The sequence below is a fragment of the Hyperolius riggenbachi genome, chromosome 6 (assembly GCF_040937935.1).
Source record: "Hyperolius riggenbachi isolate aHypRig1 chromosome 6, aHypRig1.pri, whole genome shotgun sequence".
Lineage (NCBI taxonomy): Eukaryota > Metazoa > Chordata > Amphibia > Anura > Hyperoliidae > Hyperolius > Hyperolius riggenbachi.
This window is the reverse complement of record NC_090651.1, coordinates 364,667,390-364,694,553: the sequence shown is the minus strand read 5'-3', so window position 1 is coordinate 364,694,553 and position 27,164 is coordinate 364,667,390.

The window sequence follows — 27,164 nt, the reverse complement described above, 5'->3', positions numbered from 1 at the left end:
TTTATGTATTTTTTTTAATTGTACATTTTTTAAATTTTTTTTTTAATTACAAAAAAAAAATTGGGGATTGTGGGAGGTAAGGAGTTAATTTTTTGTGTAACACTAATTTATTTCTATGTAAAAAATGCTTTAGGGTGTAATTTACTGTTTGGCCACAAGATGGCAACAGTAACTTTTTGTTTAATACAACCTGAAAGCGTCCTTCCGGACCCTTGCAGGAAGTACTAGGAGGCTGAGAGGTTTTTTTTGTTCACAATGATCGCGCTGCTCAGCGAAGCAGCAGCGGATCATTGCGGGACTTAGATCAACGAACCGGAATAGATTTTCCCGTTCATTGATCTGAGCGGCGGGCAGCGTGTTTACCGGCGGGAGTGCGCGCTAGAGCGAGCGGGAGCGCGGGCAGTAGCGGGAGCGCGGAAAGTACGGATTTCTCCGTCCCTGGAGGTTACAGGATGGAATAAGGGATGGAGAAATTCGTACGGGCGGGGGTAAAGTGGTTAATACAGAGATATGTTTTGTAATGCTCATAAACTTGTTTTCACGTGCCAATAAACTTCAATGCAATTCATGAGGATGTGTTTTCTCGTGCTCATGGACTTCAGTGCATTTGCTTAAAATGACTTTTGTCATACCTATATGTTTTTTTGCAAAAAAAAAAAAAATACATGAAACTAGACCTTACATGTAGCATCCAACCAGTTAACTGTGGTACTTCTGTGGCCCCTTACGTGGGTCAAATCTCAACACATTTGCCAAACCAAGTCAGAGGTTCCCGATTGCTTCTTTGTTTGCTAGCAGAAAAGTTTTTGACCAAGACACCAGGCTTCTGTTCAGATGCCGGTTTGAACCAGCCCCATACATTTATTCTGATGCACTACACTGTTTTGGAATAGATTAACTACTTCCATACAGGCAGTCTCTGACCCTTTAGTGTCCAGAGACTGCTAATACCATAAAATAGTGTAAAACGGTGCTTGCCGACGATTCGCTGCACTGATCCGCAGCTTACGTCCGTCACATTGCTCTCCCATTGCCGCAGGTCCCTCTTTCTGCCATCTCTATGACAGCAGAGCTCTCTGCACCGGTCATGGTCAGGAGCCGTTTTCATTGGTCACTAGGGGGATGTAGATTTCAATTGCACCTTGATACAGAAGCAGTTAAACAGATAGTAAAACATACTACATTTTTAAAAGGATACCACTTACTGCAAAATGTATCCGATCTCCATTGATGCAATACACCACCTGCATTTTGGCAAGAGATGGCGTAGCTGGTCATAACCTTACATAAAATCTCCTGACGGTTGCTATAAAAACAAGCGTCAAAGACACAGTCACTAAAGGGGCCTTCTGGATCTATCTTAGCATGACAGTCACTAAATGGTCCAGTCTTGTCCAGAAGCATACCGCAACCATCTTTACTGTTTCGGGAAAGGACTTTCATCTCTTCCAGCCTGCTGCAGGTCCCCGTAGGATCATCAGAACATCCAAGTATATTTTGTACTTTCCAGCTTTTTCCGAATTCGGTCTCACTGGCAGTCACATTCTTATCCCTCATGACAAACTCATTGTTTTTATTCCCATCAAACTGGCCACATAAACCACACAGAAGCCCGGAATATGAGCTCGGAACTGTGACAGATATACTGCTGTCCAACGTATAATAAACCTGTAGCCCAAATGTTGTCTGGAGAACTGTGCTAGAACTTTTTTTGAAGATGGAAATTGTATCAGTAACTTTATCAGCAGTGAAAGGAAGATTAGTCAAGTAACCATTTACCTGGAATAAATGCACACACAAAAGTAATACAGTATGTAATAATGTAGCTTGCAAATGTGACAAACAGGGTTGCTCGTAAACTACGCCAGTGCGAATCTACGCATCGTAGTACGCAACTACGCATCGTAGTTCGTAGGAGAAGTTTAAAACCTACACTTACGCATTTCCGCGTAGTCGTAGTCCCGCTATGCGTAGCTTCGCCCGCTACGCGTAGTTGGCGTATGTATTGCGAACTCAACTACGCGTGCGGTAACTGCATTGATATGGGTCATTGCGCATGCGCAGAAATTTTATTGCTCTTTGTACGCATACAATTCCGCATTGGATGTTGGAATGTATGCTTAAATTAGTTTTCACTACGCTACGCAATAACTGTAGCTTGCGTATTTTAATGCATAGTCTACGGTATGCTAACGTAACGAAGTGGCTGATTTCAGAGCCGTAGATTGCGAAGCGTATTTGCGTAGTTCCAGCGTAGCGAAGTTGGCTGCCTACGACCATCCCTGGTGACAAATATGAAATACATTTTAAAACAAAAATAAACACAGTTTGCTCAAAATGTGCCCTAAAGAAACATTTAAGTATAGGCATACTTATAATTCAAATAGTATCATTGTCTAAACTTTTTAGAGTCAAGATAATCTCTTTTGCATGCACCCTTCCCTAGTGAAGAATGAAACAGAGAGCAGGGTAGGTGTTTTCTCTAATTTTAACACTGATATATATGATAAAATACATTAGGGTGCTTCATATCTGGTTCACTTTAAGTGAGTAGGTTGTATAGTTGGTTGGCGTGTGTGTACGTACTAACTAGGTAAACAATTTGTTGTGTAGTTGGTCATGTTGTGCACTTGGTTGTTCATTGAGTTTAACGTGTGTATAAGCCTTTTGGCATCCACCAGTGTGCATACTCTGGCCCACCATCTCCATCTCTGGATATTACTGCTGACAATCTTCTGATCTGGCACTGACTGTGGAACAAGGTCTCCTGCTCACACGCTGGTGTTCCTGCATGTACCTGCATAACATCCAGACTAGAGTTGGGCCGAACCTCCGATTTTAGGTTCGCGAACCGGGTTCGCGAACTTCCGCGGAAGGTTCGGTTCGCGTTAAAGTTTGCGAACCGCAATAGACTTCAATGGGGATGCGAACTTTGAAAAAAAAAAATTTATGCTGGCCACAAAAGTGATGGAAAAGATGTTTCAAGGGGTCTAACACCTGGAGGGGGCATGGCGGAGTGGGATACACGCCAAAAGTCCCCGGGAAAAATCTGGATTTGACGCAAAGCAGCGTTTTAAGGGCAGAAATCATATTGAATGCTAAATGACAGGCCTAAAGTGCTTTAAAACATCTTGCATGTGTATACATCAATCAGGTAGTGTAATTAAGGTACTGCTTCACACTGACACACCAAACTGTTCACTGAACAGAACAGGTATACAGTGGCGGGTTCACTGAACAGAACAGGTATGCAGTGGCGGGTTCACTGAACAGAACAGGTAAACAGTGGCGGGTTCACTGAACAGAACAGGTATGCAGTGGCGGGTTCACTGAACAGAACAGGTATACAGTGGCGGGTTCACTGAACAGTACAGGTATGCAGTGGCAGGTTCACTGAACAGGTATGCAGTGGTGGGTTCACAGTACAGGTATGCAGTGGTGGGTTCACAGAACAGGTATGCAGTGGTGGGTTCACAGAACAGGTATGCAGTGGTGGGTTCACAGAACAGGTATGCAGTGGCGGGTTCACTGAACAGGTATGCAGTGGTGGGTTCACTGAACAGGTATGCAGTGGTGGGTTCACAGTACAGGTATGCAGTGGTGGGTTCACAGAACAGGTATGCAGTGGTGGGTTCACTGAACAGGTATGCAGTGGTGGGTTCACAGTACAGGTATGCAGTGGTGGGTTCACAGAACAGGTATGCAGCCAGGGACAAGCTAAGCCTAACTAATCTTTCCCTATGAGAGAGTGTGCAGCAGCTCGCCCTACTCTCACTAATGCAGGCACACGAGTGACCGTAATGGTCGCCGCTGCCAGCCTTTTAGTAGGGGGGAGTGGCTCCAGGGGCTAGTGTAGCCTAATTGGTTACACTGTGCCTGCTGACTGTGATGTAGAGGGTCAAAGTTGACCCTCCATGGTGCATTATGGGGCGAACCAATTACTCAAAGGTTCGCCTGCGGGACGCGAACGCGAACCCTGGAAGTTCGCATGGAACCGTTCGCAGGCGAACCGTTCGGCCCAACTCTAATCCAGACCTGTAATTGTACCATCATATGGACTGTACATACAATTGTGGGAGGAGCATGGTCTCTCATCAGTAGGACCAGACCAATGTGGTGAGATTTTGCTAAGCTGCTTTGTGCCTGCTTCTTCTCTCTTGAGCTTGACTTGCAATCTGTGCTAATATGTGTGCTGAATTGCTGAGGCTTATTAGCACCAGTGTTGCTTGCAAATTTTTTTCCCCAAAGTCATTTTCACATCGAAAATAACCTTTTTGATTTTGCCGAATTTTCACAAAAATAACCTTACATTTTTGCGGTTTTGCCCAAATAGCGAAATTAACCTCCTTGCGGGTTATCCCGAGCTCAGCTCGGGGTAACCTGTGCAGGAGGATTTCTCAGGCCCCGCTGGGCCGATTTGCATAATTTTTTTATCCTACATGCAGCTAGCACTTTGCTAGCTGCGTGTGGTATGTGATCGCAGCCGCTACCCGCCGATTCGCCGCTACCCGCCGCGCCGTGCCGCCTCCTCCCCAGACCCCTGCGCAGCCTGGCCAATCAGTGCCAGGCAGCGCTGAGGGGTGGATCGGGATTCCCTCTGACGTTCCGACATCCATGACGTCGGTGACGTCATCCCGCCCCGTCGCCATGGCGACCAGGGAAGCCCAGCGGGAAATCCCATTCTGAACAGGATTTCCTGCTTACTCAGCGGCTATCATGTAGTGAGCCCTGGGCTCGCTACATGATTTAAAAAAAAAAAAAAAAACGCTGCGCTGCCCCCTTGCCGGCGGGAATTGGACCGGCAAGGGGGTTAAAGGAAAAGTACCATATTTTCCCCCAAATAGCAAATTTCGAAAATAACTGCTATATTCGACAGGGCTTAGCATGAAAATTCAAAAACTGATAGGAAGTAATGTCTTCTCTCCCCATATTAGGCCTCCCATGATTCTTAGCAGTTGAATTGACCCAGGAACCATATCACTACAACCAATCAGACAACAGACAGCCCCCTGAGAATCTGTGCAAAGAAAAAGCACACAGTATTCTGCATTTCTCTTTTGCTGAGTTTTTTGGGGGGTTTGAGATCTCCACTCTCCAAAACTACAAGCAACTTCAGCAGGCTGCATACTGCATACTCCTTCTATTCCTAAACAAGTCTTTTTTAACCACCCTGGCGTTCTGATTAAATCGCCAGGGTGGCTGCGGGAGGGTTTTTTTTAAATAAAAAAAAAACTATTTCATGCAGCCAACTGAAAGTTGGCTGCATGAAAGCCCCCTAGAGGGCGCTCCGGAGGCGATCTTCCGATCGCCTCCGGCGCCCAGAATAAACAAGGAAGGCCGCAATGAGCGGCCTTCCTTGTTTTGCTTATATCGTCGCCATAGCGACGAGCGGAGTGACGTCATCGACGTCAGCCGACGTCGTGACGTCAGCCGCCTCCGATCCAGCCCTTAGCGCTGGCCGGAACTTTTTGTTCCGGCTGCGCAGGGCTCAGGCGGCTGGGGGGCCCTCTTTCGCCGCTGCTCGCGGCGAATCGCCGCAGAGCGGCGGCGATCAGGCAGCACACGCGGCTGGCAAAGTGCCGGCTGCGTGTGCTGCTTTTTATTTCATCAAAATCGGCCCAGCAGGGCCTGAGCGGCAGCCGCTGGCGGTGTTGGACGAGCTGAGCTCGTCCAGACCGCTCAGCTGGTTAAAGAGACTCTGAAGCGAGAATAAATCTCGCTTCAGAGCTGATAGTTAGCAGGGGCATGTGTGCCCCTGCTAAACCGTCGCTATCGCGCCGCTAAACGGGGGTCCCTTCACCCCCAAATCCCCCACTGCAACACTTGGTCGCAGACTTGGCCGCTCCTGGAGGCAGGGCTAACGGCTGCAGCCCTGCCTCCAGTCGCGTCTATCAGCGGCGCATCACCGCCTCTCCCCCGCCCCTCTCAGTGAAGGAAGACTGAGAGGGGCGGGGGAGAGGCGGAGATAAGCGCTGACAGACGCGCGTGGGGCAGGGCTGCGGCGGTTTGCCCTGCCCCAACCAGGAAGCGCTCCCCGGCTGTACGGAGGAGATTTGGGGGATCAGGGACCCCCGTTAAGCCGCGGGATAGCGGCGTTTTAGCAGGGGCACACATGCCCCTGCTATCTATGAGGTCTGAGGCGAGATTTATTCTCGCTTCAGACTCTCTTTAAGTGATTTTTTTTTTTTAAAGAAGCAGTGGGTGAGATACTGTTGCTGGGTGGTAACAGACAAGCACACGGGGTTGTCAACAAAATCTGTTCACATACTGACATTTATAAAATTAAATTAATCCTGAATTACTGAACAATACAAACCTCCCATTGCAGATAGAAGGGACTAGCTGTGTAACATGAAAATTTCACTGCTAGACATTTTGATATTTACAAATATATATTTTAAACCTTGAAATTATCATTAAAATATCCTGTGTTATTCCCAGAGGGTTAACGGACAACTGAAGTGAGAGGTATATGGAGGCTGCCATATTGCTGTTAAACAAAACCTTGTTGCCTGCCAGTCCTGCAGATCAATTTGGCTGCAATAGTGTCTGAATTACATCAGAAACAAGCATGCAGATAATCTGACAATAATGACAGAAGCACCTGATCTGCTGCATGCTTGTTCAGGGTCTATGGCTAAAAGTGTTAATGGTTGAGGATCAGCAGGGTAGTCAGGCAACTAGTATTGTTTCAAAGGAAATAAATATGACAGCTTCCATATTCTTCTCACTACAGTTGTCCTTTAAAGGACAACTGTAGTGAGAGGTATATGGAGGCCTATTTATTTCCTTTTAAGCAATACCAGTTCCCTGGCTATCCTGCTTATCCTCTAACATTAAAGAGAATCTGTATTGTTAAAATCGCACAAAAGTAAACATACCAGTGCGTTAGGGGACATCTCCTATTACCCTCTGTCACAATTAAAAGTGGTTAAAAACAGTTTTAAAAAGTTTGTTTATAAACAAACAAAATGGCCACCAAAACAGGAAGTAGGTTGATGTACAGTATGTCCATACATAGAAAATACATCCATACACAAGCAGGCTGTATACACCATTCCTTTTGAATCTCAAGAGATCATTTGTGTGTTTCTTTCCCCCTGCAGCTATCTTCCACTGAAGTGTCAGGCTGTTTCTTCCTGCAGAGTGCAGACAGCTCTGCCTGTATGTAATTCCTCAGTATGTGAAAGCCCAGCCAGCTCAGAGGAGGATTTATCCAGCTTGTAAAAGATAATAGAGCAGAGAGAAGCTGCACTAATCTAAATAACACACCACAGTGTGCAGAGAGGGGCCTGGAGGGGGGAGATGGATCACAGAACCACAACACTGAAGAACTTGGCAGCCTTCCAGACACAGGCTGACAAGTCTGACAAGAGAGAGATAAGTTGATTTATTACAGAGATGGTGATAGTAGAACGTGCTGCAGTAAGCCAGAACACATTAGAATAGCTTTTGGAACTTGTAGGATGATAAAAAACAGGATGCAATTTTTGTTACGGAGTCTCTTTAATACTTTTAGCCATAGACACTGAACAAGCATGCAGCGGATCAGGTATGCAAGTAATATTGTCCATTTACAAATTACAAGTTCCCAAAGTATAGTTTATCTTCTCTGAAAGCTGCCATTTCATTTTATTCAAGCTGCTTTTTATGATATATTTAAATCTTCTATTTAGCTCTTCTGAATGGTGTACCATGCTAGAAGCACAGACAGCTCCTTCTGAGAGCAGCTAGGAATGTAACAACTTTGGAATGTAAACAAAAGCTAATGTTATCTCCTCTGTGGATGCGAATCATAAGCTGAAGGGGCTTTCCACAGCTGCACAAAGTGCTGTGTTTAACTGTTTGAATACTGTTCCGCTACAAAAACAATTGTTCTAGTAGGTTTAAAGAGAGCCCAAGGTGGGCTCAAAAAAAAAAGGAAAAAAAAAGGAGGGTACCTAATCCGCGGCGCTGAGCAGATCAGGTAGCCGCAAAAAAACACAGCTCCCGTGGGCTGCAGTGGCCCACTTTCACTTTTGTAACCTCTGGGTCACGACGCTGCACTGGAGACTGTGTGTCTCTCATAGCAGGCAGGGAGGTCGGGCGAGCGGCAGGGGGTGCGGCTGGGTAGAGAGTGCTGCCCAATGGCAGCTCAGGAAACCCTGCAGGAACGCCCCTGGTGGACGTTTTGAACAGGGAATTACTCTCCCCTGTGTTCACCTCCGAGTTAGCGACAAATATTACTGCCAGCTGTGGGGGCAGAGAGCGGCAGTGTAGGGACAGAGAGGCATGTCATAAGGTAAAATATATGCCTGCCCTCTATGTCCCATCTGCCCCACCCCGCCCCCAAGAACCACCTCAGGTTCTCTCTAAGGCTATGATGAATCTTTTAGAGCAAAGAAGAAACAGGGAGTTTGTATGTTCTCCCCGTGTCTGTGTGGGTTTCCTCAGGGTACTCCGGTTTCCTCCCACATCCCAAAAACACACAGATAAGTTAATGGGCTCCCCCTAAAATTTGCCCTAGACTACAATACTTACACTACATAATATAGACCTATGACAATAGTAGGAATAAGATGTCGGTACTATATAAATACTAAATAATAATAATGAAATGTTGCGTTTTTTTTAAGTATAAAGATGTAAATATATAATAGTACCTTAATTTGTCCTGGATACTGTCCACCAATCGTTATGTTGAGGTCATATAAGGTCACCAGCACTTCAGTAGTGTACCATACTAACTTACTGGCTTTATTCTCATTTTGAACATAGACTTGAAAATCCACAAGGTCTTCCATCGTTCTACAGAGTCCTGAAAGCAGGTAGGAACAGGTGCCCTGGAAGCCATAATGCAAGCCATCAAAGGTGTCGTAGTGTGAGTCCCCTGTGGCTGTGCAAGTGCCAAAGGTGAGGGGGTGGCAGTCCTGAATACCTTTGACCACCGAACAGATCTCAGAAGGCTTACACTGGGTGTATTTGCAATCCATATTCCTGGTGGTGGGGTTGCAGGTGCACTGCCTTGCACATTTAGAGTCTGCCCAAAACGTTTCACTTGGAGCAAAAACTTTTCCCTCAAAGACACACCCACAGTTGGCTTTGGGAATACATTTCCCTCCATCCAGCACAAATCCATCGTTGCATTGGCAGCTCTCCACGCATCCATAGGGACAGGAAGTTGTGTTGATAGCCGCATCGTTGCATGTTGGAGGACAGGCTTTCCCACATAGGTTGTATTGACTGTTGACTGGACACTGCAAAACTAAGAGCAAGGGAGGACTGTCTTTAATACTTAATCAAAGGTCAGTTTTACAATGAAAATATTGTGGGAAATGTGTCTATAAAAGGAAAGCGGAGCTATTTGTGCCACCTTTTTCAAAGTTGAAGGGAACTAAACACCCTTTCTTTCCCTGGAATTTCTCCTGCCTTTTAATAGCATGGGAGCTGCCATGTTCCTCCTTTCCTTATTTACAGAAGTCACATATGCTATGTTCACACCTTCCCTCTAGAAAAGCTCTTTGAAGAAGTTGTCCTAATTACCCACCCTCTCTGTTGATGAAAAGGTATTGTTTACTTATGTAGATAAGTGCAATAAAACAATTACTTAAAGGGAACCTAAACTGAGAGGGATATGGATGTTTCCTTTTAACCACTAAAGGACCAGGGGATTTTGCTATGATCGGTGCTGCGTGGGCTCTTTAACCCGCAGCACCGATCAGGATTGAGCCAGGGCGACCAGACTTCCCCCCTTTTTTCCCCACTAGGGGGATGTCCTGCTGGGGGGGTCTGATGTGCTATTTCTGCTTAGCGGGGGCTCCTCAAAGCCCCCCTCTGCAGCGATTTCCGCCCTCTCTGCCCTTACCTGCTTCTCCCGCAGGCTATGGGCTGTGCAGGACGGATATTCGTCCTGCACCATCTAGGATAGGCTTCAGCCTATCAGATGCCGGCAATCCCCTGCCAATCAGAGGCCGGGGATCGCTGATCTCCTTTACGTCGCTGCTGTGCAACGATTGCACTGGACATGTGTGAGTATAGCCCACACATGCCCAGTAGAATAAAGCCGCTTGTAAGGACGTGCAAGGCCAGATTTGTACTTTTTATTGCCCAAGACCAGCTGTCACTAGCCGTACCCCTGACTAACAGCATCTCAACCAACACGCCTGCCTCTTCTGTTCTTGCTGTCTCTGTCAGCTGCGGCTGTATCTCTCTCTCTCTTACACAGCCGCAGCTGATGTAGACAGGGTTCTTTCACCCCAGAGCCTGTTTTCTGTGGTTTAATGCAAGGTCGAAACTTTGTGTTAAAGCGGTATTGTCACCATAAAAATCAAATTTCAACAGCAACTGGTCAGAGTGTATTAAGTGATAAAGATGCTAATCCTGCATTCAAAACTTTTTCTGCTGTTATGGTTTGTAGTTATCACATACTTTATGACCATTGGCCCTAGTGCCAAACAGTGCCAAAGAGTTGCATGCTTGGAGTTCTTTTAATCTATAATATATTCCTCCTCTTCCATTTATTTCCCTGCCAAGCGTTCTTATCTGAAACACCTCTACTCACTTGTGTTTACAAGCAAGGCTGAGGTGACTCAGTGATTGGAGGATAAGACAGTGCAGTTCCTAGTATACACCTCAGTGGGAGTGTCTGAAGACTCTGGGAGGAGGGCAGCTAATGAATACACAATGAGCAAGAGAAGGGAGGGGGGAAAACAAGAGTCAGGGAGGATATGATGTCAGCATTAGCTTGGCAAGATGGCCACTGCCTAGAATAGGATTTTCTGCTTTTTCTTTATAAAATTCACAGGAATCATTACGTGGATAGCACAATACATTTGTTATGTAAGTAGAAGTAGTATTTATCTACTTATATGTGTGTTTTTTATTTCTAGGTTAGCATGGGAGTCGCTTGCTCTTTAAAGAGAATCTGTATTGTTAAAATAGCACAAAAGTAAATATACCAGTGAGTTAGGGGACATCTCCTATTATCCTATGTCACAATTTTGCCGCTCTCCGCCACATTAAAAGTGGCTAAAAACTGTTTTAAAAAGTTTGTTTATAAACAAACAAAATGACCACCAAAACAGGAAGTAGGTTGATGTACAGTATGTCCACACATGGAAAATACATCCATACACAAGCAGGCCGTATACAGCATTCCTTTTGAATCTCAAGAGATCATTTGTGTGTTTATTTCCCCCTGCAGCTCTCATCCACTGAATAGTGACAGGCTGTTTCTTCCTGCAGAGTGCAGACATAGCTACATAGTTACATAGTTATTATGGTTGAAAAAAGACATACTATACGTCCATCGAGTTCAACCAGTACAAAGTACAACTCCAGCCTGCTCCCTCACATATCCCTGTTGACCCAGAGGAAGGTGAAAAAACCCTTACAAGGCATGGTCCAATTAGCCCCAAAAGGGAAAAATTCCTTCCCGACTCCAGATGGCAATCAGATAAAAATCCCTGGATCAACATCATTAGGCATTACCTAGTAATTGTAGCCATGGATGTCTTTCAATGCAAGGAAAGCATCTAAGCCCCCTTTAAATGCAGATATAGAGTTTGCCATAACGACTTCCTGTGGCAATGCATTCCACATCTTAATCACTCTTACTGTAAAGAACCCTTTCCTAAATAAATGGCTAAAACGTTTTTCCTCCATGCGCAGATCATGTCCTCTAGTCCTTTGAGAAGGCCTAGGGACAAAAAGCTCATCCGCCAAGCTATTATATTGCCCTCTGATGTATTTATACATGTTAATTAGATCTCCTCTAAGGCGTCTTTTCTCTAGACTATATAAACCCAGTTTATCTAACCTTTCTTGGTAAGCGAGACCTTCCATCCCACGTATCAATTTTGTTGCTCGTCTCTGCATCTGCTCTACAACTGCAATATCTTTTTTGTAATGTGGTGCCCAGAACTGAATTCCATATTCCAGATGTGGCCTTACTAGAGAGTTAAACAGGGGCAATATTACGCTAGCATCTCGAGTTTTTATTTCCCTTTTAATACATCCCAAAATTTTGTTAGCTTTAGCTGCAGCGGCTTGGCATTGAGTACGATTATTTAACTTGTTGTCGATGAGTACTCCTAAGTCCTTCTTCAAGGATGATAGAAAACAGGATGCAATTTTTGTTACAGAGTCTCTTTAACCAAGGTAAAATGGAAGTCCACTGACTTTCATTTTATCTTTCACATCCGACGCTACGTTTTGACTATATATACCGGCCCCCCACAGAGGGAGCAAAGTGTCAATAATATGTCAATAATATAAAATGCATACTGCGGAAGACGTACCTATGGATCTGTGTACAAAAAATAGTGCAATTACAAAAATACAAAAATACGATACTTTGTTCCCTCTGTGGGGGCCCTGCATATATTATTGTTATTTGATATAATTCAGATATTTTTGCCCTACCTCCGTGACTGTTTGATTTTAAATATTTATATGTATGTTTCAAATAAAGATTTGATCTATATATTGGCCTAATCAGTTTATGCGGTTCGTTGAGGTGGTCTTTTCCCCAACTGAGGAGGAGAGGATCACACTGTAATTGCTTTTATTTCTATTGAGTGAGGCACAATGTAAAGTACACCAGTGTTGACCGTAATCAGCAAAATTACGATTTCGCAAAATTGCGCATACATTTTTATAATTACGCCTATTCGTAATTACGATTTGCAAACTAAATTGATTTCAAAGTCATTCATAATTTCACATTTAAATTCGCATAATTTTCACAAAATTTTGCATAATTTTGTGCCGTCTTTGGAGGTTAGTAGCAAAGCCCCCATACATTCTATTGACATCAAAACTGTTACCTATGTTTAAGGGAGTAGTGGCTACAAGGGAAAAAAAAGAATTTCACAAAAAGACCATATCTTTTTTGAGAAAATCGATTTTAAAAATGCAAAGAAAAAATGTTTTTAAAACTTAGAAAAATGACAGTTTAAAAAACATTTTTCTTTGCATTTTTAAAACTGATTTTCTCAAAAACTACAATGTCTTTTTGAAAAATTATTTTTCTGCCTTGTACCTAATATTCTCCTTAACATATGTACCTATTTTGGTAGCAATAGCATGTATGGGGCTAAAGTCAGCACAAAATTTCACGAAATTGTGTGAAAATTACGCGAAAAATTACACGTAATTATGAAATATTACTATTACATATGAAGCCAATTACGATTTTCCCTGAAATTTTGCATTATGATGCGTAAATGCGAATTTCGGCCCACTACTGAAGTACACACATAAGGTGGTCAAATATTACATACCAATGCAGCGGAGTGAAGTGATACGGTGGGTTCTGGGCACTAATCGGCTGCCAGCCGCTTCGCGCTACAAATGCACTTCCACGGAGGTGAAGTTAAATGACCCTTCTTCTCTCCACCTCCTCTGTTTATATTTACTTTCTGAGGCACAGCTCTTCAGCAAAGTATATGAGCCTCTGCTGTCTTTACCTCCCTGTTCTCACCCACCAAATAGGTGGGTATTGTAAAGGAGCAACCCCACACAGTTTGGGGGTAAAAAAATCCCAGTGGACACACCCTGTCAGGGCCGCCTACAGCACATGATTGACATGAGAGCAGGGAGGGGCCTTGTTAATTCCATGGCCCTGTGGACACAGAATCACACAAACTAGGCCCCAGCTGCTGCAGTAATGTACTGTACGTTTCCCTCATTCATACCTGCTGCTGCTGCATTGCTTTTATTCTCTCCTTACTCACGCTGTTTGCTGGGGGGAGGGGGGGGGGGGCAGGATGCTGTGACTGTGTGTTGTATTGTGCTGTGTATCAGTGTAATTTCATCAGCCCGGCCTAGGGTGGGCTGGTCTCATCACACTGCTCTCTCCAGACTCTCTCCTCCTTGTCCCGCCTCCCTGGGTTGGTGGTGGATTCTAGTTTTGATTTCCTTGCTGTCCACCATCAGCTCAGCTCCACACCCCATGTCTCCTCCTCACTTCCTCACACTGCGCAGGGGCTGATGGGGGGTGGAGAAATGGAGTGAGATCAGATAACAGCCAGGAGAAGCATGTGTGACTGTGACGGACTCTCAGGTCTCAACCTAGACAGGTAATGCCTAATGATGTTGATCCAGGGATTTTATCTGATTGCCATCTGGAGTCAGGAAGGAATTTTTCCCTTTTGGGGCTAATTGGACCATGCCTTGTAAGGGTTTATTGCCTTCCTCTGGATCAACAGGGATATGTGAGGGAGCAGGCTGGTGTTGTACTTTGTTTTGTGGTTGAACTTGATGGACGTATGTCTTTTTTCAACCAAAATAACTATGTAACTATGTTACTACTGTATGTAACAGCAGGACCCAGACAGCACAGAGCACTGCACAGCCAGCAGGCTTTAAAAAAAAATATGTATTGGTTGGTGAGATTTTTTTTTTTGAAGCTTTATTATTTTGTTTAAGATACATCTTAATGGGCCTTATTTTAAAGTGAATCTTAGATTATGTTTATTTATAGTTACCTGGATCTTCCTCCATCCCCATGAGCACTGTGGCCTTTCTCCTTGTCCTTCTTGCACTATGCATCCCAGTAATCCATCCAGCCGCACTCCTCTTCGCATACGCGAGCATACGCGACCGCGCGTGCACCCCTTGTCGTGCTCCCAAAGGCTGGAGCATTCTGTGTCTGCGCAGTAGTACCACAAGCATGTGCAGAGTCAAAGCGTCAGAACAAAGGGGGTGAAGAGAATGGTAAGGGAGGCCAAATTCCTCATGGGGCTGGAGGAATCCCCAGGTCAGTATAAATGAGGCCCAATGTACCATCACAGGTACACTTTAAAAGATACCAGAGCCATAAGCGTCTCCCTCCTTTGTCACCTAAATGCCCCCCCTGCAGCCTCTTCTGTGCAACTGGGTCAGTGAGTAAGTTGCAGTACTGCACAGGCACTGGCCCGGGTGCGCAAGTCCTATATAGCACAACCACGGCCAGGAGCAATGCATAACATACCCATGACACACATTGCAACTTGCCTACCTGGAAGGGGGTGCAAGGGGGCAATTAGGTAACACAAAGGAAGGGGCCGGAATAGAACGGACATGAGAACAATACATGCCTGCTCCCCCTGTTTTTCCAATTCCGTTTGGCTCTGGTATTCTTTCAAGGGTTATTAAAGTAAAAAAATGCAGTTTAATTTATCTGGGACTTCTTGCAGCCCCCTATAGTCATCCTGTGCACGCCATGTCACTCCGGAACTTTCCAGTCAGCAGTGGTAACCCCCTCAAAGCTGGCTGGTCATCGCAGGAACATTCTACTTATGAGCAGAAATGATTTTCCCATACTGCGCATGCACAGAATGCTGCTGTGTATGGGGATGCGATGAGGTGCGTGGCTGGAAGCTTTGATGGGGGTCGCCCCGAAAGGTCAGTGCGGGCACAGGGTGACTGCAGGGGGCTGCAAGAAGTCCCAGGTAACACGTCATTCTGAATAAATTACGCATGCGGGCAGACTTTTACCAGTTCAAACGCCCCGATCCCCTAGTCTGGACCAAGTTGCAGCTGAACGGATTTGTGAGGGGCAGAGAATGGAGGACACAGTCTGTGTCCATAGATTGCATTTTGGGCAATATGGACACTGCTTCATTACAATTACTCAGAATTTCATTAAACTGCTTGTTTTTTTTTTTTACTTTAGACTTCCGTTTGCATAAAGCATATGAGCAATTTATTCAGAATGATGTGTCTGCGCTCCCGGTGGCTTCTTGAGCGGTGTGCTGCTGCATTTATAGCAGCTGCCAGCAGTACATGAAAACTGAACTGTGCATGCAGGGCAAAGACTTCTTCCTTGGGTCAGGGCCTACTTCTGTCCAAATCATAACAGGCCTCAATGCACGGAGCATTATCAAACGTTTATCAAACACTTTATCAAACGTTTGATAATTTACCTCATGGGTAAAATCTCACTAAGGTGTTATATATTTATCGAATGTTTTACCGATAAAACGTTCAACAAATATATAACACCTTAGTGAATTTAAAATGAGATTTTACCCATGAGGTAAATTATCAAACGTTTGATAAAGTGTTTGATAAACGTTTGATAATGCTCCGTGAATTGAGGCCTAAATGGAGCCGTGGACGTGGTTAGGGGAGTGGAGGATGCAGTCCACATCCAGCATACGGCCTAGTTCACACTTGCGTTTGCAGCCAAAGCTGTCAGTTGGACACGGATCCGGGAGCTCCGGGTCCCCTCAGGATCAGTTCTGTTTGCGGTCAAAAAAGTATCAGGTTATGTATCAGGTTAGCATCAGTTCAGTTTTAAAGAGACAGTACTAAAAATAGCCCAAAAGATAAACTATATACATTCTGTTGCTCTGAAAGGTCTGGAAAAGCACTGTAGTTATTGCTGGACATAGAGCACACAGATACAAACACCCCCCCCCCCCCCCGATTCTACACCACGAGCCCCCCAAAGCAATTGCAAACATTACACTGGGCAGTTACTCTGCTGTCGCAGACACATTCCTGCAGCAATAGAAAGTATTCAGACAGGCCAGGGGGGGGGGGGGGGCAGTTTGTTTGTCCAGTATGGGGCCTACAAATTTCTGAAGGCAGCCCTGGGCTGCTGTACATGGATGATACACATGGAGGAGGGGGCTGCACATGGAATGGGAGGGAGCTGCTGTACATGGATAATACACGTGGAAGAGGGGGCTGAACATGGGATGGGAGGGGCTGCTGTACATGGATAATACACATGGAAGAGAGGGCTGCACATGGCATGGGAGGGGCAGCTGTACATGGATGATACACATGGAAGAGAGGGCTGCACATGGCATGGGAGGGGCACCTGTACATGGATAATACACATGGAAGAGGGGGCTGCACATGGGATGGAAGGGGCTGCTGTACATGGATAATACACATGGAAGAGGGGGCTGCACATGGAATGGGAGGGGCTGCTGTACATGGATGTTACACATGGAAGAGGGTGCTGCACATGGAATGGGAGGAGCTGCTGTACATGGATGATACACATGGAGGAGGGGGCTGCACATGGAATGGGAGGGGCTGCTGTACATGGATGATACACATGGAGGAGGGGGCTGCACATGGAATGGGAGGGGCTGCTGTACATGGATGATACACATGGAGGATGGGGCTGCACATGGGAGGGTGGATGCTGTACATGGATGATACACTGAAGCACTTAAACAGCCAAGAGACAGTGAGAGTCAGCTTGAGATAAGGTTTTACTGCGGGAAAGCTCTAAGGATCATTATTTCTGCTTTGTTTTATAGCTTAACATACAGAGTGTGGTTTCTAAACTGCAATGGTGACAGTATGATGCAATGTTATTAAATAAAAACTCTATAACTGAACATAAAAATGTGAGACTCTTTTCTTTGCTACCAATGTTCTATTCATTATCCGCACTACACATACCATTCATTATACCATACTTTTTTCAGCTTCAGGTTTGCTTTAAAGTGTTATTGTCTGAGTGTATTAAATGATAAAGATGCTAATCCTGCATTCAAAACTTGCAAAACTTTTTCTGCTGTTATGGTTTGGAGTTATCGCATACTTTAGGAGCACTGGCCCTTTAGTAGTCAGTGCCAAACAGTTGCATGCTGGGGGTTCGTTTATCTAGAATGTGTTCCTCCTCTTCCATGTATTTCCCTGCCTAGCTGCTTATCAGAAACACCCTCTGATTACTTTTGTTAACAAGCAATGCTGAGGTGACTCAGCGATTGGAGGAGGAAAAAAAAAAGACAGTGCAGTTGTTAGTATACACCTCAGTGGGAGTGTCTGAAGACTCTGGGAGGAGGCAGCTAATGAATACACAATGAGCAAGAGAAGGGAGGGGGGAAACAAGAGTCAGGGAGGATATGATGTCAGCATTAGCTTTGCAAGATGGCCACTGCCTAGAATAGGATTTTCTGCTTCTCCTTTATATAATCACAGGAATCCGTACGTGGACAGCACAATACATGTGTTATGTATGTAGAAGTAGTATTTATGTACTTATATATGTGTTTTTTTATTTCTAGGTCAGCATGGGTGTCGCTTGTTCTTTAAGTAAGGAGTGTGAAAGAACATTTTTTGCAGTGTATAAAAATGGGAAAAACCGAGAGCCCAATATAGAGTAGTATGTTGAAACCAAAGGGTAAATGATCAGTGAGAAGAATATACTTACAAACGTGGGTTACCACTCAGGCAACCACTGTATAGGCAGGTGAGGAGATTAAGCCTGTCCTCACTCAGGGTTAAGAAGTTGCTCTCTGTAGATAAGAAAACAAGTGGGTAGGTCACCCTTCCACCAGGGGTGGACACGGTAAAGCTGTACGAGAACAAAGGCACGAGCAGGATAAAAATGGATAAAAACTTTAAAATTTGCTTGGAGGAAGCGGTGGACTTACCTCCAGAAAGCGGGCACGAAAGACTGTCTGAATCATAACAAACACAGAGGCGCTTTACTCGTTACTGCCGAATTTCTGTATTTCTGTTTTGTCCCCACCTTATTGCCTGAGGAAGCGGGCGTTGCCTGCACAAACACTGCACAAACACATTTATTATGTGGTACCCCAAAGATGCAATGCGTGTCGCATTGCATCTTTGGGGTACCACATAATAAATGTGTTTGTTATGATTCAGACAGTTTTTCGTGTCTGCTTTCTGGAGGTAAGTCCACCGCTTCCTCCAAGCAAATTTTAAAGTTTTTATCCATTTTTATCCTGCTGGCGCCTCTGTTCTCGTACAGCTATTTTTTGCAGTGTGTACTTACCACATCCTGCCATTGTTCTCCATTCCCCAATTGTAACATTTTTTCTTTGGCAAATGGTGGCATATGTTGCCAGGCTTTGGCATAAAATTTCTCTGGCTCCTTCATTAACACAGGCATCGTACACACAGTCCTCCACAAACGGTTTGGGATCTACAACGACTTGGCATTGACTAAATGGACCTTTGGTGGAAATGAGCCCACATTTTAGATTTCCCAAAAAGAATTGGCGCAATGCCGGGGAGCAGGGCTTGCACACACCGTTGCAGTCATGCCAACAAAACTGGTCTCCATCGTCCACTTTCCAGCTTTTGCCAAAGTCAACTGGACTGGCTACTTGAGCTCCGGATGGTGTGGCAAAGTCGTCTTTTGGATTGTCATTGTAGTTACCGCACATCCCACAAAGATTTTTATAGTAGCTGCTGGAGATGTGTATTTGGAGTGCAGAGTTCCAGTCGTATAGCACTCTTAAGGTGAAATTAGTTACTATATTTAAGGAACCAGCAGCCTGATAAAGCTGGACTTGCTCATTGCGGAGGGTCATTGGAAGCCTTGAACGTTGATTGTTAACCTGCAAGAATAGAAATGGTAGAAATGGGAATTTATTTTTAAGAAAAAGTTAAGTATTTTTACAAGGAATCTTAAGAGAAAATAAACTTATGATGTAATGATTTGTATGTGTAGTACAGGTAAGAAATAAAACATTAGCAGCACAGATAGGAGTCTCATATTGTTTCCAGTACAGGAAGATTTACGAACCTTCAGTTGTTATCTATGCAAAAAAGCTCCTGAGCACTTTGACCAGTTTAGTCGGCTACAGTGCTGTTTTCTGAGGAAACTATACTTCAAGGAAACAGTGACAAGCAGCTTCAAAGAAGATTTTTACTACATGGAAGTTAGGTCATGTGAGTGTCAGAAGATAATGTTGGTGTTAATAAGGAACAATCTTACCTCAATTTGGCGATTACAGAGTAAATTTATTGGACACCAATACAAACAACGCATTCTTCACGTTAACAACAGGGTCTTATCTTCCTGAAGCATGAGACAGGTGCTCCTCACTCATTCCAACTGGACTACTGTAATGCTCTCTACACTGACCTTCCAAAAAGGACTTGTACTGCCTACAGCTGATACACAACACTGCTGCCAGACTGCTAACCAACCAACCCTGTCACTGCCACATAATGCCAGTCCAGCACTCCCTTCACTGGCTACCTATAGAATGGAGGGTCCTATTCAAGATCGGCCTACTGACATTTAAATCCCTGAATAATCTAGGCCCTGGATACATGAAAGATATGTTGAAGCTGCGTAGCAATCCCCGCATTCTCAGATCCACAGGTTCTAATAATCTAGTCATACCCAGAGTCCATTTGGAAACTTTTGGTCCCAGAGCCTTCTGTCATGCTGCCCCTATGTTTTGGATCTCCTTACCTCAACAGATCAGGACAGCTCCATCCCTGGACGTGTTTAAATCCAGACTGAAAACCCACCTGTTCTGTTTGGCATTTGCAGAAATATAACGTTTGTTGTGTGAATACTTCATCCTACTACCAATTACTGAATCTGAGAGAGCCTAAGCGATTTGAGTCCTATGGGAGAAAAGCGCTATAGAATTGTTATTGTATTGTATTGCACTGTATGCTACAGGAAGATAAGGCACTGTGTCAGGAAGTGGGTGGATCCCGAAAAACGTGCAGTTTGTATTGGAGTCCAATACATATACTCTTTGACCTTTACAGTGAGGAAATATTGTGCCTTACGAACACCAACATTGTCTTCTGACACTAACATTGTAGTGCCTCCTCCCACCCAGTATCCTCTGCTTATATTAGGTCATAATGAAAACAAAATCATACTTGATATTTTCTGGTTGTTTTCAACTGTAAGGCTTTGATTAAATCTAAAATCGAAATCTTTGAAGCCAACGATTTTCAATTATTTGCACTTTTTTTCCCTCCCGGCACTGCACGCTACAATTTTGTACAAAGCACTTTTGTTAGCGTTTTTGCAGAGCGGTTTCTATTTTACGTCAGGAAGTGAACTCTTTCACCTGGAAATGTATTTATTCGTAAAAGCGGGAAAACAATCACTGGATAAAGTGATTTGTGAGCATTTTGCCCTTTTCCTATACCTTTCATTGTAGCAAAATCGCCCCGAAAATGGTACATGCTGCAGTGCTTTGCTGAGCAGAAAACGGACGAAACACGCTGATATGAACTGTCCCTAAGTAATCATTGCACAAGCGCTTTTAAAGGTGTGAACAAGCCTTGAAACAATGAAACTATGATTACTTAAAGAGAACCCGAGGCGGCTTCTAGGAATGAAATCCGCATACAGAGGCTGGGTCTGCCTAAAGAGCCCAGCCTCTGTTGCTAATTAGATTCCCCCAACCCCCCTTCCCCCCCTGCGCTCAGCGAAACCCCATAATTCACCTCCTCCTGTCAGTCTCGGCTGCTCTCCCGCCTCCTGCATCGCTCCGGTCCCGCCCGCGTCCCTTCCCTCCAATCAGCGTGGAGGGAAGGGACGTGGGCGGGGACCGGCACGATGCAGGAGGCGGGGGAGAGCGGAGACTGGCATTACAAAGGTAAACTCAGCCGCTGCTGACACGCTCAGTGTCCTCAGCGCAGCTGTGAATTATGGGGTTTCAGAGCGCGCAGGGGGGCTTTGGGGGAATCTAAATAGCAACAGAGGCTGGGCTCTTTAGGCAGACCCAGCCTCTGTATTGGGATTTCATTCCTAGAACCCCGCCTCGGGTTCTCTTTAATGACTGGGAAAAAGAAGACAGAAAAAAAAAGTAAAGTGCTTTTCTATTCCTATAAGAAAAGGTTACTTACCCGTACAAAACCATAATCTAGTCTCATCACATGTATAATCATCTGGTAGAACCTGATGGCCACAGAGCTGACATAGGAGACTTGAGTGTTGCCCCGATTCTCATTCTTAGCTTGGATGCTGAAGGGGGTGAGGCCAGTGTCATTGCCACAAACACTGACCAAAGTGTAAGTACAGGTTCCTTGGAAGTCATAATAGTTCCCATCAAAGGTCTTATAATGAGGATCACCCATTGCATGGCAGGTAGCTTCAGAGAGTGGCACACATGTTGCAACGTCATTGTTCGCTTGGCATTTTTCTCTGGCACGGCATTTCACATAATCGCAAGTGTCAGAAAGAGCTGGGTTAATTATAAATAAAATACATTTTAAAACTTAGCAACTTATTCTTCACAACAGCAAGGTTACTAAATATAATTATTGAAGGTTATTTATCATGCTCATTTACAGTATATACTCGAATACAAGTTGACCTCGTGTATAAGTCGACTCCAATATTCAACCCTCTTAAAGGGACACTTAAAGAGACTCCGTAACAAAAATTGCATCCTGTTTTTTATCATCCTGCAAAACCCAAAAGCTATTCTAATGTGTTCTGGCTAACTGCAGCACTTTATACTATCACTGTCTCTGTAATAAATCAATGTATCTTTCCCCTGTCAGACTTGTCGGCCTGTGTCTGGAAGCCTGCCAAGTTCTTCAGTGTTGTGGTTCTGCTATGAACTCACCCTTCCAGGCCCCTCTCTGCACACTGCCTGTGTGTTATTTAGATTAGAGCAGCTTCTCTCGTCTCTCTTATCTTTTACAAGCTGGATAAATCGTCCTCTGAGCTGGCTGGGCTTTCACATACTGAGGAATTACAAACAAGGGCAAAGCTGTTTGCAGGAAGAAAAGAGCAGCCTGAAACTTCAGTGCATGGGGGAAAGAAACACACAAATGATCTCTTGAGATTCAAAAGGAATGCTGTATACAGCCTGCTTGTGTATGGATGTATTTTCTATGTGTGGACATACTGTACATCAACCTACTTCCTGTTTTGGTGGCCATTTTGTTTGTTTACAAACAAACTTTTTAAAACAGTTTTTAACCACTTTTAATGCGGCGAGGAGCGGCGCAATTGTGACAGAGGGTAATAGGAGATGTCCCCTAACGCACTGGTATGTTTACTTTTGAGCGATTTTAACAATACAGATTCTCTTTAAGTCAAACAAAAAAAAATGAGTTTTACTCACCTGGGGCTTCCAATAGCACCCTGGAGCTGTCCGGTACCCTCGCCGTCTCCCTCCGATCCTCCTGGCCCCACCGGCAGCCACTTCCTGTTTCGGTGACAGGAGCTGACAGGCTGGGGATGCGAGTGATTCTTCGCGTTCCTGGCCACAATAGCGCCATCTATGCTGCTATAGCATATATCATATACCATATAGCAGCATAGAGGGTGCTAATGTGTCTGGGAACGTGAAGAATCACTCGCGTCCCCAGCCCGTCAGCTTCTGTCACCGAAACAGGAAGTGGCTGCCAGCGGGGCCAGGAGGATTGGAGGGAGACGGCGAGGGCACCGGACAGCTGCAGGGGGCTATTGGAAGCCCCAAGTGAGTAAAACTCATTTTTTTTTATTTGACTTAAGTGTCCCTTCAAGCTGGAATTTTTTATTGATTCAAGTATAAGACTACCCAGCAACGCTAATGGCTGCACTTGGGGACCAGGAGGGGTTAATGAAAGCACTGCATACAGTATTGCAGCCATTAACCCCTCCTGTTCCTTACATGCAGCCAATACCTCCACCTTATCCCCAAGTGCTGCAATTATTTACTTCCCCTCCTGCAGCCCAGTATCCCCCCCCCCCTGCCCTTTCCTTGTTAATTGTTGTGGCCAGGAGGACTTTCACACCTGTGTTCTTGGTGTTTCCTTTCCTCAAACTATCACTTACCACAGTGTACATTTCAGCAAATGGGAATATCACTATTAGAAAACAATACAAGGCTTGAACTACTTTAGTTGTGTGTAATGAATCTAAAATATATGAAAGTCTAATGTTAATCAGTACATTACAGAAAATAATGAACTTTATCACAATATGCTAATTTTTTTAGGAGGACCTGTATACAGTAAATATGCTAAAGAACCACTGCATCAAAAAAAATAGTAAGCAGTTAAAATCTTACAGAACTGACAGGTTTTGGACTAGTCCATCTCCTCATTGGGATTCTCAGGGTTGTCTTTGTTTTTAAAACCAGTTCCTGAATGGCAGTTTAACTGCTGAAATAGTAAGATACCAGCCAGCCTCCCTACTCACTTGCACACTATTTTGGCAGTTTGACTTAGCAACTGCTGTTCAGGAAATACTTTTGGAAACAAAGAGAATCCCCCATGAGGAGATGGACTGCTCCAAAACCTGTTGATTCTGTTAGATTTTAACTGCTCACTTTTCTAGTCAAATAAAATCTATATATACAAAAGTGTGTGTGTGTGTGTGTGTGTGTGTGTGTGTGCCGCGATCACTCGACAACGGCTTGACCGATTTGAACAAAACGTGGTACACAGGTCCCTTACTACCTGGGATGATATGTCCTGGGGGTCTCGAGTCCCCCTGCATACGTGGGCGGAGCTAAAAACAGCCAATCAGATTTCACCTATTCAAGTCAATGGAAAAAAGGGAAAAGGTTGCCATTCTCACAGTAATCAAGCCAGAGTCCCCACACTTGGCACAGGTGGTCACTTCACGACCGAGGTTACAAATCCAGGAAAAGTGGGAGGAGCATAAAACAGCCAATCAAATTTCAGCCATTCATTTTAAATGGGAAAATGTAAACTGCAGCCATTCTTAGACTGTTAATGGCAGGGTTCTCAAACTTGCCACAGTTGGTCACTGGGTGAATGCGATTAAGATTCAAGAAAGTGGGTGAAGTCTACAACAGCCAATCAAAATTCACCTATTGATTTTCAAGGGGAATATTTAAACTGCTGCTTTTCTTACACTTTTAATGGCAGAGGCTTCAAACTTGCTACAGTCGGTCACTGATGGACTGGGGTTCAAATTCACTAAAGGTTTCCTTGGTGCATAAACTGCTTCCATTCACACATTTTTGATGCCATGAACCTGAACGCTCACAAACTTGGTCATTGAGTGTCTGGGTGTCAAGGTTACAAAACATGGGAGGGGCCAAAACAACTTTTACTGGGAAAAAATAAACTGCAGCCATTCTTACACCGTTAATGGCAGGGTTCTCAAACTTTGCACAGTTGGTCACTGGGTGAATGAGATTAAGATTTTGGAAGGTGGGTGGAGCCTACAACAGCCAATAAAAATTCACTTTTTGATTTTCAAAGGAAATATTTAAGCTGCTACCATTCTCTTATACTGTTAATAGCAGATGCCTCAAACCTGGTACAATTGGTCACTGGGTGACTGGGGTTCAAGTTCAGAAAGGGGGCAGAGCCACAAACAGGCAGATTTGTATATTTTTCAATGGGAATATACAAAGTATTGAAACCAAGGACCCCAAAGCTGATAAACTTGATAACTGAGTGACTGTATGTCAAGGTTAGAAAAAGTGGGCGTTGCCAACAACTAAATTTTTAACATGGCAGGGTTCCCAAACTTTACACAATTGGCCACTGGGTGACTGGGATAAACATTCAGAAATGTGGGTGGAGCCTACAACAGCCAATCAAAATGTACCTATTGATTTTCAAGGAGAATATTTACATTGCTACCATTCTTACACTGTTAATGGCAGAGGCATCAAACCTGACACAGTCAGTTATTGGGTGACTGGGGTCCAAATTCACTAAAGGGGTGGAGCCACAAACAGCCAATCAGATTTGTTAGATTGATTTCAGCCATTCTGTTATTGGCAGGGTTCTCAAACTGGGTGGGTAGGTGACACAGTTGGTCACTGGATGACTGGGACTAATACTCAGGAAAGTGGGTGGAGCCTACAGCAGGCAATCAAAATTCACCTTTTGATTTTCAAGGGGAATATTTACATTGCTGCCATTCTTACACTCTTAATGGCAGAGGCCTAAAATCTGCTACAGTCAGTCACTGGGAGACTGGGGTTTAAATTCTGAAGGGAGTGGGCCAAAAACAGCCAATCACATTTGTTTAATTTCAATGGTAAAATGCAACTTTTTGATGCCAAGGACCCCTAAGCTCATAAAATTGGTCGTTGAGGGACTGTATGTCAAGATTACAAATAGTGGGCGGAGCCAAAAACTAACTTTTTTCATGGGAAAATGTAAACTGCAGCCATTCTTACACTGTTAATGGTAGGGTTCTCAAACCTTGCACAGTTGGTCACTTGATGACTAGGATTAATATTCAGAAAAGTAGGTGGAGCCTACAAGAGCCAATCAAAATTCACTTATTGATTTTCTAGGGGAAAATTGAAACTGCAGCCATTCTTACACTTTTATTGGCAGAGGCTTCAAACCTGCTAAAGTTGGTTGTTAAGTGTCTAGGGTTCAAATTCAGTAAAGGGGTCGAGCCACAAACAGCCAGATTTCTTTGCTGGATAAACTGCTTCCAGACACACAATTTTGATGCCAGGAACCCAAAAGCTCACAAACTTGGTCATTGAGTAGTGACTGTGTGTCAAGGTTACAAAAAGTGGCTGGAGTTAAAAACAGATTTTTCTGGGAAATTGTAAACTGCAGCCTTTCTTCACTGTTAATGGTAGGGTTCTCAAACTTTGCACAGCTGGTTACTGGGTGACTGGGATTAATATTCAGAAAAGTGGGTGGAGCCTAAAAATGCCAATCAAAAATCACATGTCGCTTTTCTAGGAGAATATTCAACTTGCTGCCATTCTTGCACTGTTAATGGCACAAGCCTCAAACCTGGTACAGTTGGTAATTGGGTCACTGAGGTTCAAATTCAGAAAAGGGGACAGAGCCACAAACAGTGAATCAGATTTGTTTCATTTCATGGGAAAATACAAATTATTGATGCCAAGTATCCAAAAGCTCACAAACTTGGTCATTGAGTGAATGTGTGTCAAGATTACAAACAGTGGGCGGAGCCGAAAAAAATTCTCTGAGAAAATGTCAACTGCAGCCATTCTTACACTGATTATGGCAGGGTTCCCAAACTTTGCCCAGATTATTATTCAGGGAAGTGGGTGGAGCCTATAATAGCCAATCAAAATTCACCTGTTGATTTTCAAGTGGAATATTAAATTGCTGCTATTTTTACACTGTTAATAGCAGATGCCTCAAACCTGCTACATTTGGTCATTGGGTGACTGGGGTTCAAATGCCGGAGAGGGGGTGAAGCCACAAACAGCCCATCTGATTTGTTTAATTTCTATTGGAATATACAAATTATTGATGCCAAGGACCCCAAAGCTCACAAACTTGGTCATTGAGTGTATGTGCATTAGGGTTAGAAAGTGGGTGGAGCCAACACCAGTCAAATACATACCCGGGCAACGCCGGGTCATCAGTGGGTGGAGACAAATACAAATTTCACTGGGAAAATGTAAACTGCAGCCATTCGTTCACTGTTAATGGCAGGGTTCTTAAACTTTGCACAGTTGGTCACTGGGTGACTGGGATTAATATTCAGAAAAGTGGGTGGAGCCTACAAAAGTGAATCAAAC